Here is a 15,778-nt window from a genome sequence, read left to right on the forward strand (position 1 = left end):
AAGGGTTCATTAAAATAACAAAAGAATAAATGCATTAATTAATGAACTCTTTGGTGATCAAGTAGTACCTCATGTGTATGCAACACCTTACCATTTATCAAACATTATCAAATACATACAATATAATTGGATACTCAAAGGATGCATGATGTACTGAAATGCACATAAAACTTGGAATGAAAGGATTAAGGTTTGAGTTCTGTTTTTATAATTTTTTCTGCTAAGATAACTTTGAATAAGTAAACACGCTGAGTCTTAATTTCCACATCTGTCAATAGGATTGATGGAAACTCTACCGTAAGTGGTGTAGCAAGAATTGAGAGACTACATGAAAAAAAATAAAACCAACAACAATTTATAAAAATAATTTAAGGGTTAGAATGTCTAATCAGAGATGAACAATCTTCACCTCTGGAAATTAAGTTACTTGACCAAAGTCCATAGCTACAAATCTAGTTTCCCAGATGTAGGTTACAACAATGCCCATTTTTGTCATTTTTGTGAACCCCTGATGACATACAGTGTTCATATAGTTATAGTGGAGAAGATAGTATTTTATTGTGAACATCATATTTTAACATTTCATTCAAGGCTTCAATTTTCCCTCTTTTAATGATCATTATGGGCTTCTGTGAGTGGTTTGTATTCATAAAAGGAATAAGGACCAGATACCGAGATTTTCCTTCCCTGACTAGAGAGTGCATCATTTGTACAGGCAAATGAATGGTAGGATCTAGGAATTAGTTCCCAAGAAAACTTCCTTTCCAAACCCTATCATCAATGGACAGATCATTACTCTTCCCTCTGTTCTTCCTACCTCAACATACGTCTGTTCCTCCTTTTAATTTACATTCCTAGCTTTGTGCAAGCCTTTCTAACTGATTCTCACAATCATTCAGATATTTGTTAGTATCCACTCTGTGTGGGATTCTATGCAAACAGCACTAAGGAATACCAGGAAGGATTAGATTTTGGAATAAAATTTTGGCCTCTGGAGATCTAGGAATAGGTAGCAGTTGCTTTTTATAGTTTAATAAACAAAAAGTGCCTCTGATCCTTGAGAAGATTAAGTGTTCAATTCCATTAAACTACTTCATCTTTTCAGCTAACTTTATTTGAAAACAAGGGGATATTATCATTGATGAACTTATTAATAATTCCACATGGAAGTTTCAGTTTTTAAACCTTCTTATATTTTTCTACAGATTGCAACCAGATACAGCCTTCCCCTTAGAGAAACTTTTTCTTGTGCCTTTCAGATTAAACTAGATTCTCCCAATTTTCTCTCCCACGGGACTCTGGATATTTTCTTCATGGCAATTCTGACAGTTTGTAATGATTCACTTCATTACAGTGAATAGGATAATGTCTATTATCCTATTAGAGCATGAGTCTCTGAGGGCAGGCAAGTTCCTAATATTATTCATCTTCTTTTGGCTCAGGGCCTATGACAGTAACTGGGATATACTGTTGTCCAACAACTGTGTTGAATGACTGTATGCACCTTCCAGAGTGTTTGTCTCAATGACTTCCCCTTCTGTTAACATTCCTTATATCAACCAGCTAGGAAGGGATCCAAGGAAGATTTCGTATTTTAGCCGAGAAAATAAAAACTCCATCAGGGTTAGATATAGAACAGGGAAATTAGTTTAATGTACCAATTTCTCACAAAAGCCATGAGGGAAAAGTTTAAAGTTAAAGCCTTTGAAACTAAACAAACTCCCCCCTTTCTTCGCATATTTTTATACCATGTAGAAATCTTCCCCATCTGATTCATCCCAAATCCGAACTATAACTAAACCTACACATACCTATGATATCCTGCTTTCTCTTTTGGTGTTGCTGGTAGAAAATTCAAAGTTCTCGGAGCCTTGTCCCATCAGGAGGACATATGCAATTTTATGTGTGTGTGTGTGTGTGTGAGGATAAAGGGGACATGGGACAGCTGAGAATGACACTGCAAAATATGGCACTAGAATTGGAATGGTCAGGGGTTCTAGGATAGAAGTCACCCTGGTTTTCAACGTAGGGAAGATAGACATGGAAGTCTGGTGACCTAGGGGATTAATCTCTCCTCTAAGTGATTCTGCATTCTTTCCTTTTTATTTTTCTTTCTTTTTTACTTTTCTTCTGAGCTGCTGTGGATCTCTTTGGAATGTGCTGTTCATTTCAGCATGGATGCACTCAGCAGTCTGTGGCCCGCTGGGCTGTTTTACTTCACTGCTGGGTCATACTTGCCAGCTTTTGTTGAGAAATAACAGGAGGTCAAACACAGTGTCAAGAAAATGTTGGCATAGTTAGAGAAACAGGTATTGTATTAGTTGCAATGAATTCAGACCTACTGATGGTAGGATTAATGAAATCCATGTCTGGCACTCTCTGTTGCTCAAGGGAGCTTACAATGAGCATAGCCTAGACACTAGAGAGGCCCAGCAAGCCCCCTGGCCTGTGGCCTGCTTCATCAACCCAGATTGGCCCAAGGTATTCAGTAAGTAAGTGAAGGCCTCCTAAAACACCTACCTAGAAAAGTAGGAGCAGACAGAGGTGAAGAAAAGAAAGATGGATGAAAGAAAAGAAGGAAGGAAGGAGTGGAGGAAGGAAGGAAGGAAGGAAGGAGTGGAGGAAGGAAGGAGGGAAGGAAGTAAGGAAGGAAGGAAGGAAGAAAGCAAAGAAGGAAGGAAGGAAAATCAGAATTATATAAAATATCTATCTTTGGCAATTCCAAATTGAATTAAAATAAATTAAATTAAAATGAATTAAAAGTAGCAACACTTTATTAACTGCTTTATTGCAGACGAGTCACTGGTCTAAAAACTTTACATGTATTAATGAATGCATCTCACAACCACACAGTGGTGTAGATACTACTTATTTCCTCTTTTGACAGATGAGAAAGTGGGGCATAGAGAGACTAAAGTGAATTGCCCAAGAGTTCACCTGTAGAAAAGGGTGGGTCTGGGAGTTGAACTCAGAAAATCTGACTAGAGAGTCTGTGTTCTTATACACCGCTTCTCTCCATAGGCTGTCATCCAGACTCTGTTGGTAATCCTCAAACATGGTTTGGTGGACAGGGTGAGTAAATATGTGGGGAACAAACTTAGAAACATGGAATGACAGAACTGTGGTAGATTTCAGAAGGCAGGTGCTTTTAGAGGAATACTGGAGGAAAGGAATTTACACATCTCATGCTTTGATATGGGTAACTGATTTTTCTTCTTTTATGTGTCATGCCAGGAAAGCACAGTCCCAAGCCATCCTTCTGCTCAGTACAAGCTAGCTGCCCTTCAGTCATTCCTTTTCCTTATAGAATCTGGAGGTTATACTGCTTTTAGATATAATTTACTTAAATTCTGAATGTATGGTTAGGGCAGGTCAGAGGGAGGAAAGACCCAGGTATATAGAAAGGCAGTGGGGGTTAGAGAAACCAAGTCTCCTAAATCCTAAGTGAGTATTCTTTGTATTCCACACACACAGGGATATAAGACATAACAGTCTATCCCCAAACTGTGAAGAAAGGGAGAGACCAACATGGAAAGAAGCTCCAAGAGAGATGGACAGAAATTCATTCCCTTCTGTCAGGCCATAAATAGTAGTTATAAAACTCTTCCTGTCACTTTATTTCATGTTTATTTCACCAGCACCCAATAGCCATCCCTAACTCATTTTTCTCCTCCTTTTAGTGTTTACAGAACTTCAGGAGCATTCATGTAACATGGACATGTGCAAACATCTAGTCCTCTTACATTTAAGTTTACATGTGTAAATTCTGTGTATGGTTACAGTGCCCCCCCCTACCCCGCCAAACTTACCTGTGGTTTCTTTTTGTCTACCATCAACTGCAGTCAGGAAGCAGATGATCCATCCTTTGCCTGATGTATCTTCAGAAAGTCAACAGGAGTCTTAAGGCTACATCACAATGCCAATACCATTCACCCCACTTCCTCTCACCAAGTGGACATTGTATTATCTCATGTCATTACAAAGGGGTGAGTCTAGTAGAGTAAGATATTTTGAAAGAAAATGAGGCCACATTCTCATAAATTTTATTACAGTATATTGTTGTAATTGTTCTCTTTTATTATTAGTTGTTAATCTCTTACAGTGCCTAATTTATAAATTAAACTTAACCTAGGTGTGTGTATATATAGAAAAAAAAAAACATAGTATATTTAGGGTTCAGTAGTATCTATAGTTTCAGGCATCCTTTGGGGGTTCTTGGAATGTATCCCTCACAGATAAAGGGGGACTACTGTACTTCTCTTACCTCTCTTTCAGGATTCTCAGAATGAAACTTGAGTGCCTCCTAGGTGTCTTAATAATCTTCCAAGTTGGCTCTGAAGATCATTTAAAAGAGAAAATGGATAAAGACAAACCCTTGAACACATTTGTATTAATATGCTGAAGTCCCTGCCCTCTAACTGGGGCCAGCAGCATCCAGACATAGAAGAATTGAATTCAATTATAATTCAATAATTCAATTGAATGAATTAAAGGTCCCATTTCTTTTTCCTAAACCTATCTGTTAAACACTATGGTGAAAACATGGGAAAAGATCATTCCATTTCTGAATTGCATCTTGGACGATGTTGCTTTTAAAGAAAAAAAAAATTAATGTTGAGTGATTTTATTCTTTATAATGCAAAAATGCTGCTAAAGTGTGAATACAGAGTAAATGAAAAATGTGATATTGAAACATCCTTATAAAGTTAGATAAAGTAATATATTCAGAGCTCTGTATGAGTTTTATATGCATTATGTATAAAATATAAAATTACTTGCAAATTTGGGGGACTAGAAGACTTCAAAGTTTAAAAAGTGGTTTTCGTATCTTTTTTCCAAGTAAGTTGCAAGTAATTCTTAGTTTTTATACATTTAATTTTCATGCAAACATTTATTCATTTATCTTGAGAACAATGAGGTAAACTATCATGCAGTAGTTTTAAAGTGTATTTGGTGAGTTATGAAAGACCATCTTCTGTATATAAAAAGCAACTTGGGGGTGTTTCTATAAAATAGTAGCATATTTGAATAAATGTTTGCATGAAAATTAAATGTACAAACACTAAGAATTACTGTAAGTCATTCTTGCTAAAGTCTTTATTGAATAATACAACATTTAGTCAATAGTTTGTACTGCTACTTTTTCATATATTGCACTTGTATTTGTACTATATGTACCCTTTCTGATTATTTTTATATGTTTCTACATATCTAGGCTTTCACTTGGTATGGTTTCTCTTCATCCTGAAGAACTTCTTTTTAAGTTTTTTTTGGTGAATTTTAATGCAGCATATTCTCTAAGCTTTATATGAAATGTGTTTATGCCTTTCATTTTTTGAAAAACATTTTTGTTGTACCTAAAGTTCTATTTTGACAGTTTATTTTTTCTTTTATCATTTTAAAGTCTTTTCTCACTGTCTCTGACTTTCATTGTTTCTGATGAGAATTTCTCATTCTCATGTTCCACTGTATGGATGTCTTTTTTCACTAGTTGCTTTTAAATGTTATTTTTATGTTTGTTTTTTAGCAGTTTGCCTGTGAAATGCTGAGGTATAGTTTTTTCTGTTAAAATAATGTACTCATTGTCCTGGGAGTTTTTGGAGCTGCCTGGATCTGAAGATTGCTTGCTTGATTATATTTGAAAACTGTTATTCATTATTTCTTCAAATATTGCTCTATCTCAAGTTCTCTGTCCTCCCCTTATGGCATTCCATTTATACATATGCTTGACGAATTTATAGTTTCTAAGAGGTCATTGAGACTTTGTCCATTTTCTTCTATAATTTCTTTCTCTGTGTACTTCAGATTGGATGGTTACTATTGATTCATCTTCAAGTTCACTAATACTTTCTTCCATTGTGTCCAATTTACTCTTAATCATATTCAATTATTTTTCAAAAAAATTACAGGTATTGTATTCATCATTTCTAGGTTTCCCATTTGTTTCTTTTGTAATGTTTTCAAGTCTTTCCTTAAAGACTTCTCTCATTTCTTCACTCATCCTATCTTTTCCTGTAGATTCTTTAAAATATTTATCAAGATTATTTCAAAGTTCTTATCTAATAATTCCAACATAGACAGTCTTGTAGATGAAGGGAAATCAGCCAAGCTTTTGATTAATCCACCCTCAGTATGCCAGAATTTATTCTGGAAGAGCCCCCAAAACAAAGATAATCCTCTCTGCTAAGTTATTCTCTTACATAGGGAATTTGCTAAGTAAGCAGAAGCTAGAGGTGGCACTGGAAAGTAGAAAACATCTTGCAATCTTTCAGTTTTGTAGTTGCAAAAGCCTGCAGTCTTAAAGACTTGCAATCTCAGAGCCTTATAGGTTCCTTCAGGATCCAGTCTCAGTTTCCTAATCTCATAGACTTGCAATCTTGATATCTGACAGTCTTAAGTTTTAGAAATATTAAAGTCTAAAGTTCTCAAAGTCTTACAATTTTGAGATCTTGCAGTCTTGTAGTGGTTTACCATAGATCCTACCCAGGGTAGAATCCTGAACTCATCTTTTATTTCATTGTTTAGAGAATTTAACCCACCAAATTTCTGATATGATAATTTACTAAGTTATTCCTTGTGACCTAGCATCTAACTATTGAAAAATTATATCTATCTACACACATACTCACAAACATGATACATCTGTTTCTTAGGTTTAAAACTTAATATAGGTCTTAATTCAGTGTTAACAATTTGATTTCTGTATATCCTCATCCACATATCCTCTGCTGTATGTCATTCTACACATTCTCCTTTGTGATATAATCCACTCCCATGTTTTTAATTACCAAACACATATCTTTGAACTAAATCCCTTTCTTAAGCTTCATATTTACTTGTTTACTTGATCTGTCTACTTCAGTGTCATGCATACTTCAAATATTAGAAATGCAAAACTGAATTCTTCATCTACTCTCTCCCCATTCCACCTCAAATGGCCCTTTTCTCTCTCTCATCACAGAGAATGGCATCATCCAGTTTCCCAGGTCTAAATCGTGGACATTATCATAATTGACTCCTTTTTTCTCTCTTATCCTTACATCCAAATAATTACAGAGAACTATGATTTCTACCCTGTAAACATATTTTGATGCCATCTACTTCTCTTTAATCCCTCTACCACTAATAAGTCTCAGTGGAGCATTGAGGGACCCTTGATGGAGGCTAATTATTTGTTGTGCCTCCAGACAGGCATTTTTTATATATCTGTTCAATAATTATTTGTAAAGGGGAGAGTAGAGAAATAGGACCACTGGAGCTAGGGCTCTACCTTTCTTTTATTTTCCTGATTCTCATCTCTGATTCCAAACTCACATACAGGTCAGCAAAACAAAATTTTAGCAGCTAAGAGACTTACCATCCTCAAGTGGCATGTTGCCTTTCATCTGTGGTGACTTGAGTTTGCTGTCTGAGGCTCTCTATCATCATCCTAAGCTGCTTATTAAAGTATTCTTCCCCAAAACATACTGCATTCTCCCAGGGAAGAGCTTTGATAATTATAAATTTCCATATTTTCTTACATTTCCAGCAATGTTTTGTTACCCTGGTGATATTTTATTTGTCCTTTTAGGTTGGCATCCCCCCATAAAGCTTTATTGCTGGCCAAGCCCTTTATCCCTGTCTGCCCTTGATCCCAGCAGCAGCTGCAGCATTTCACATGAGTTTTGCAACAACTCCCTAGCTGGTCTATCTTCCAGTATGGCACCATGCTCCTTTCTACCACTTACCACACCTATACCAAACACAATTTAGTTTCCATACTTCAGCCAGAATAACTGAAAAATACAAATCTAATCACATCATTCTCCTGCATGAATTTTTATAATGAGTTTCTTTTTCTCTTACACAAAATTTCAAGACCTACCAGGACCTAAATTTCCAACCTTATCTTTTGACATTCCCCATTGCAATATTTTCCAAGAGGAATGAAAATTTTCTTTTTTTTAAGTCACTCGTATATCCAGTGCCTTTTTCAAATGTGGTCCTCTTTTCCTGGAACATTCTTAAGAGATAGCAATTCTTTACTCATCATTCAGATACAAAATTAGACTTCATTTCTTTTGGGAAGTTTCTCCTAACTCCTAAAACCATCTTCCACAGGACCCAGTCCTCCCATGATAGTATACCTACCACACCAGATTTTAATCACTTAACTGCCTCTTATTTCCTGTTCTAGATCATAAGCTCTGTGACCAAGAGCCTAACAGGTACTCAATAAATAATTTTTTTTTAAAAAGGTGATTGAACATGTGTATAGAAACTCTACTGCTAGGTCATAGTATGATTTACTGATCAATTATTTAAAAACATTAAATAAGCATTTTTTGAACAAAAGCCAAGGCTGGGAATGTTGAGATAAAACAAATAGAATCCTTTGAGCTATCACTCTTGTCAGATATAATTTCAAGAAAAATATGAAGTAGATCTGGTCCTTAAATAATAGAAATAAAGGTTTTCTATGCATGAGGAACAGAATAGAGGAATGAGGAAAATAAGAGGAAGAGAAAAAGTTCTCATATTGGGAAATAACTGGACAATTATTTAACATTTCAAGAGTTAGATTGATGTCAACAGCTTTCAAACATTCTCCTGTATTAGTGAACATCTCTCCAATGGGGTGAATAGAATTTCTATTTAACTTGACTCACCAGCACTCTTCTAATAGATAAGAGCTAAATAGGAGTTGTTTCAAATGCCTTATTTAAAAGTTAACTTACATTTTTGTACCCTTTTTCTATATCACACATATGTGCCTTTTTCCTGCATCAACTAATCAACTTTTCCCCCTCAGACGATATTAGTCTCATTCACCTTTCCCCCGTGATGTCCCAAGCAGGATGTTTGCTAATGCACAGCGCCATCTTCTGGCAATAATTTGGAACCAACAGCAGGCTTGCACAAAGATTGAGACTTATTTCCTGTGGAAAAACTTGTTTAGTCCTCACTATGGGCAGATTTTTGCTGACATAATGATATTAGGAAACTCGAGCAAAAACCACTGTGGAAAAACCATCCCCTTTATTAGAGATGTGCCTGTGTGACTTGGATTATAGAGACGGTGATATCTTTGCTTTTGTGCGTGCCATTACAAATACATAATGGATTACAGTATATGTATTTGCAGTATAAAGTCAATAAATACTAGGTGTTGATAGTACTCTGACATCAGGAATAACATAAAATGTCTCTGTATTTGAGACTGAAGAAAAAGCACTCATCTAGAGTCAAAAAAAACCCCTGAATTTTAGCTGTGTGAACTTTAGCAGTGCCTTCTTTTTCTTAAGTTTCTGATTCCTTATTAAATCTCTCCCACCTGTCTTGGGGTGCTATTCTGGGAATAAAGTGTGATTGAAATTGATGTGAAAATGTTAGTGAAAAGCCAAACACATAAAGTGACATGTTTTAGTAGTCATGGTTAGCTATTGAAATTGGATTACAGCTTTCAGGACACAATTCAGTCTGAGCTTTGATACCATTTCAGGCAGGGATTACAGCTATGATGTCTTATGGAGTAGAGAAAAATGGAGTATAATATTATTAATAAGTTTCCTTGTCATTTGGGAAAAAAACAGATGATCCATCCCTCCAAGGATAATATTCTCATTCCCTTAACTTCTGTGTTCAACAAGGATGGGTGGGGTCTCAGATAAGGAGCCTATCCTCTCCTGGAAAGAAGTAGCTTCACCACAGAGTGATAAAAAATTCTATGTGAGGATCCACATACGGTCAATATAGCTTTATCCTCTGCCCTTATCCCATGTCCACACAGATAGGACCCACAGAACCGTCTAGGGGAAGCTCTTCATTCCATTCCCTAGGCCACAATTTCACACTCTGCTTTTAAAAATTACCTGTTAATGCGCTTTTTGTCCTTTTGAAAATGAAGGTTTTGAGACGATTTGTGCTTAGGACTCTAGAGAATAGTGAGTCTAGGTGTTTTCTTTCACAGATGAGAAAACTGATAACCACAGTAGAAACAACAAAGATTTCCTTTTGACATCACAAAGATACCAGGTATATTAAATTACCGAAAGGTATTTTCTTTGTTTTGGTTTTATAGTACCAGGTGTTGTCCTGGCTTTGTATATCTTTTTATCTATACTCCAAAAATGATTCTGATTATTGAATGTTAACATCATAAAAAGATATCGTCTGATGGCCAAATACCTACCCTTGGCTTACAAACATAGAGCACAAACATGGATCAGAAGTTGTGCCAGTGGTGAAATATCCAGTGAGTACTTGGATATCCATAGGAGAGAGGCAGCAGAGAAGGATAAGCTGAACTGCATGAAATAAAGAAAGGCCAGCAAGGTTGAAAACAGGGTCCAGAGACCGGCAAATGTTGCCCACCCACATAGGTGTTTGGTGTCGTGAAAGTCAAGGAAGAGATTATCCAGTTAATGACCAAGTGTGTCAGCAGGCCAGGGGTCTGGGCCCAGGAATGCAATGGAACTCTTAGCTGTTAGGCAGCCAAACCAGAATCATGATGTCAGAAGTCAAAACTAGCAACCCTTCTCAGTGAAAGACTGGACATCTTGGCTGCTTATCAGAGGGGAGTCATCTCATCTTAATTTCCACAAACTACCCCACATAGTTTGGGGGACAACTAAATTTGATTCCAAACCAGGAGCAACTCTTATAGTCTCTGACTCCAGGCAGCGATGACCACAGTGGCTGCTGACCCTGACATTATACTTGAACTGGTTGGGGGCAGAGTTGGAATTTTATTAAATTTTGACGTCTACTCAAGATCTAAAAGGAAGCTGGGGTCCTCAGGGATCAGGTGCAGGGAAGACTTTTGTAGGGTTCACCAGCAGCCTTCCTCGCTCAAGCTCAACTCTGAGAACATGGGCCAAATCCTCCTTGAACTCACTCTAGCTGGAGGAAACTGAATGCTGTACTTGGAGAATGATCTCATGTGTCTCTGCACTGCTTCTTCTTCTTCTTCTTCTTTTTTTTTTTTTTTCGGTGCCTATGATCATATCTGTTTCTGGACCCAAAGGCTGTAAAAGCCGACCATCAGACCAAGAGACAAGATGGCAACTTACATGTGCATTCAAGTTTGAGGATCCTGAAAGCCATGGATGCAAATTCTGGAAGAGAAACGTCCTTCTTTCAGGTGTTCTTAAATCTTATTCAACTTCAAAAAGGTATTCAACAGAGGCATCTGAATTTTACCTAAAGGAAATAAGAAAGGCACATGTATTGCTAGAGACAGAAGTGCCCACTGCAAAGCATGAGCTTGAGCAGAACCAAACACAGGGAGTACTGGTCCTTCCTATCCTAGACAAAACAAAGACAATTACTTCTAAAGGTCTGTATGAGTGACACTCAATCTGCATGGTTAGTTATTAACATTGGCAGCACGCTCAGGGCCCCACAAAGCATAGTGGAGTTCTGCTGTTGTTTAAATTACAACCTTGGGCCCTGTGTCAGACAGCAAGCCAAGGAGGATGGGGGCATCATAATAAGTAAAAGGAGGCTTGAAGCACAGAACAAAATTCCTCTGCTTCAGCTATTCATTTTGGAGTCTTTAATGTTTAATATTTAATGGGTATGGATATAATTGGTCATTTTAAGTCTTTGTTTATTTGCACAGATTTTAAAAGCAACTGACTCAGTTGCCTGTCTGTTGACCCTGTGGAGTAACTGTTCCTGGTCAGTGACCTGGGAGCAGGCTGACTTACTCACAATAGAAACCTTCCTCTTCAGATTGTTAAGTGGCTTCTTAGGAAAACACTAAAGCCTGATCTGGAATCACTTACTGTTACCAGGATAACATTGGGCTTGAAGTCAGACAAGTATCCCAAGAAGAATTCTGAGAGAAAAAAGGGTGCCTTTTTAGAATAACCTCTGGGCACTGTTAATTTTGGATTCTATTATATTCAACAGACATTTATAAGAACCTATTTTCAAGATGGGCTGTAAGAATTAAATGACAAAACTGAAGGGAGAAATGCCTAGCAAAGCACTCAGAACACAGTGGCTAATATATATGTTAAAATACATATCTTTAAGGTAACAAATATGTAAGTAGAAATTTTAGAAATTTCAGATAGCATCACAGATAATAAAATTACCATCAATCTCATGTCACAAAGATAATCCCTCTTAACATTCTCAGTCATTTTTCCTAGGGTAATTATTATTATAATGAGAGATATATAAATTATATTTTCCACTTGCTTCTTGGATGCCACGATAGCACATTCCTGAGAGACTTGGTGAAAAGACTATTGAATCAAAGTTGGGAGACTAAGGTTTTAGTCTAATCCTGCAGTGAACTAGCTTCTGACCTTGAGGGATTCTCTGAAGACCCTGTAGTCTTCATTTTCACCTCTATAAATGTGCAGGTAGAGCTAGACAATCAGTAATGGTCTTCTCGACTAAAAATGAATGTGAGAAACAAGGTACTATTGTCCTCTTTTCTCTGTTTCAATATTTTCACCCTAGCATGCACAGACATAGAAAGGATTAAATCAGCTAAGGTCGGAACTATGATTTCAAAAAACTACGAGTAAAATTAATCTCATATATTTATATTTTTGATTAATGATCATGTACATATAGTTGCAAATATATGTACACACACCCATATTCTTGATAGTACTAGTCACCAGTAGGTCAAAAAGATACTCAAATATAAGACCTGACACAGTTTCAGCAATTAGTGAAGCTAAATCTAGTTGGTCTCTTAACTTGTCAGTGAACAATTGATGAGTTGTGCCTGCTCAAGCTCTGGGCTAAGGTCTAAGCACCCTTGAGGAGACAGGAAAAAAGAATAAGTGATTTACAGATAAGACCAGTAGCCTTGGCACCAGGAGCTTTTGTTTTCTTAGCTCTAGTCCCTGGGAGAGGAGTGTGCCTCAGCAGGCACAGAGTGTACCCCTAGACACACGCCAAATTGAAGCCCAGCCAGGTTCCAGCTACCGCACCGAATTCCTGCTGCTGTCCATGGGCACACACAAAAGGCAGGTCCAGGTTACCACAGCCTCTCAGGTAAGGACCAAAGCTGCTATTTGTCATCATTAAGTGAATGGGCCATTCTTCTGTCTCCCTTCCTCAAATCAATGGCAGTGAAACTAGCCTGGAAAAAAAAGTGGGACAAAGAACAGCTCAAAATTCTGGACTTAGGTAAGAGTGAACTCCCTTCTCTCAACTGCTTCTACATCAGGAAGCATCGCCAGATTCTACTGCTTTTTCTCTATGTCATCTTGAGTTATTTATTTTTCTAAATAGCTATATAAATATTAATGCCTGAATATGAAAGTTATGGTTATCTTTGTAGATAGTTTAGAAAATCTGAAGTGTCTAAGAAAGAAATTAAGAAGCTTTATAATCCATAACCCAGCTCTGACCACGATGATCATTTTAGTGTATATTATTCTGATCATTTGCATGTGTTTGATGTACTTATATGTAGCTTGTACCATAAGTGAGGAGGTGAGGAGAATCACTGTTTCCATAATTTGTAACACACTTCACATTATATTTTGTAATTTTTTTCCTTCAACAGTATATCTGTTTGTAGTCATTGAGAAATTGTAAAATTACAAAAATAATATCTTTCAGTGTTGGTATAAGTATTAAATAAATAAATGTAAAAGTTTCTACGATGGTACTTGACAATGGTAATCACTGATGTAATGCTAATGTCATTAGAATCTAATCAACATGAAATTATTTTTCTGTTTAAAATACTCAAAACTATATCTGCAAAGAGGAGGAGGGAGAAGGGTTTTGCTGAAGATCAAAGGACTAAAAATGGGTGGCCTCAGAGTGGTTGATATTGCCTCAGTCCCCATCTTAAAGAGTGGGCCAGATTATATCTGAGCAGAGTCCACTGGCAGAGAAATCATTAAATACTAACACTTCTGTTGTCTGGAAGCTTTAGTCATTAGAAAATTCTACCTAATGTCAGGATCAAATTACATCCTTATATCAACCCAGTGATCTTAGTTCAGGGTGTTTAACAATACAAAAAAAATCTAATTTTCTTTGTTTAAGACTAACTGTGCAGACAATGTAGGACAGTAAGGCTCAGAACTGAAGTTGTACTCCCCTGTGTTTTGTCTAATAGAGAGGACTCTTTTATGTTCTGGATACTTTGCTTACATTTATGCAGCCCGATAGCTGCGAATTGTTGACTCAAATTAGATTTCTTGTTAACTAAGAGGTCAGAGTTTTCTGAAAATGACATCAACCTTGTGAACAATACTGTGCAAAGTAACATGATTAGCTCTATGGTACCAGAGGAAGAAAGAACATCTTTTTTTTTTTTTTTTTTTTTTTTTTCAGATTTTATTTATTTATTTGAGAGAGAGAGAATGAGAGAGAGCACAAGCACAAGCGGGGTGAAGGCAAAAGGGAGAAACAGACTCTGCTGAGCAGGGAGCCCAATGCGGGACTTGATCCCCAGACTATGGGATCATGACCTGAGCTGAAGGTAGATGCTTAACAGACTGAGCCATCCAGGTGCCCTGAAAGAACATCTTTCAAAAGCCCATGATTAAAACAATGTATAGAGCTACATAGATGTGTGAGCCTCTAAGTTACATGAAAGTTGTAACATGCTCCACTCTGAGCCATGGCTGGGAGGATGAGGTGCCTTTACCCGACAGCAAAAAGTTCTGGGAAAGTTTAAAGCAAATGGGAAAATATGGATATGACTTTCCAGCCTTTCATTCTATTATTCAATGATTATTTTCTATATATACTAAACACTGTAATTAGAGCTTTCTATATATGCAATGCTGTTTAATTAATTTCATTTCATTCTCACAGCAATCATGCATTTTAAAGATGAGGTAAAATGAGACAGTTGATATCCGTGTATTTAAACTTTAAAATAACTTTTCCAAGACTACATAGCTAAAAAGCAGTAGTGCTGAGTTTTCAAAGTTCAAAGTTAATTATATGGTACCATAGCTGGAATAATTCCACAAATTTAAAAACAGTGTTGCATATACACTATCATCTTTTCTATTTACACACACACACACACACTCCACTCCTTAGGATATACCCAAAACATCAAAACAATAAAGGTGTATTTTCTCCTCATCCTAACTGTTGTCTTGACCTTGTAGGTGATCTCCTTGCCTGCAGTGGCCCCTTTTAATACATCCAATTCACTCCGGCAAGACTGATCTTTCCAAAGCATAGGTTTGATCATAACTATTCACTGCTTAAACAAACAAATAAACAAATAAACAAATAAACTCACTGGGTCTTTTTTGCTTTTATTTATTTATTTATTTTTAAAGATTTTATTTATTCATTTGAGAGAGAATGAGATAGAGAGAGAGCATGAGAGGGGGGAGGGTCAGAGGGAGAAGCAGACTCCCCGCTGAGCAGGGAGCCCGATGCGGGACTCGATCCTGGGACTCCAGGGTCATGACCTGAGCCGAAGGCAGTCGCTTAACCAACTGAGCCACCCAGGCGCCCTCTTTTTTGCTTTTAGAAAAAAAATTCAGATTCCATTGATGAGCATACAACTCTGCAGCTCTTCAATCTAGCCCAGCCCAGGCTTGCATTGTCCGTCATGCGCGGTCCTTCACCACATCTCTCCTTTCCCTCTATAATCCGTCCAAACAGAGCTCCTCAGCGTCCACCAACCATGGTATCTCCCTCGTGTCTTGCGCATGCCATTCCCCGAGGGCTGGTGCCCCTGTTGTAATCCTTCCCACTCGTATCACGTGCTATTTCCCTGGTTGTCTTGTTTCCATGATCCCATTCGGAAGGAATTATTTTCTCCTCTCTGCTCTCACACCAC

The sequence above is a fragment of the Phoca vitulina genome, unplaced genomic scaffold (assembly GCF_004348235.1).
Source record: "Phoca vitulina isolate PV1807 unplaced genomic scaffold, GSC_HSeal_1.0 scaffold8, whole genome shotgun sequence".
Lineage (NCBI taxonomy): Eukaryota > Metazoa > Chordata > Mammalia > Carnivora > Phocidae > Phoca > Phoca vitulina.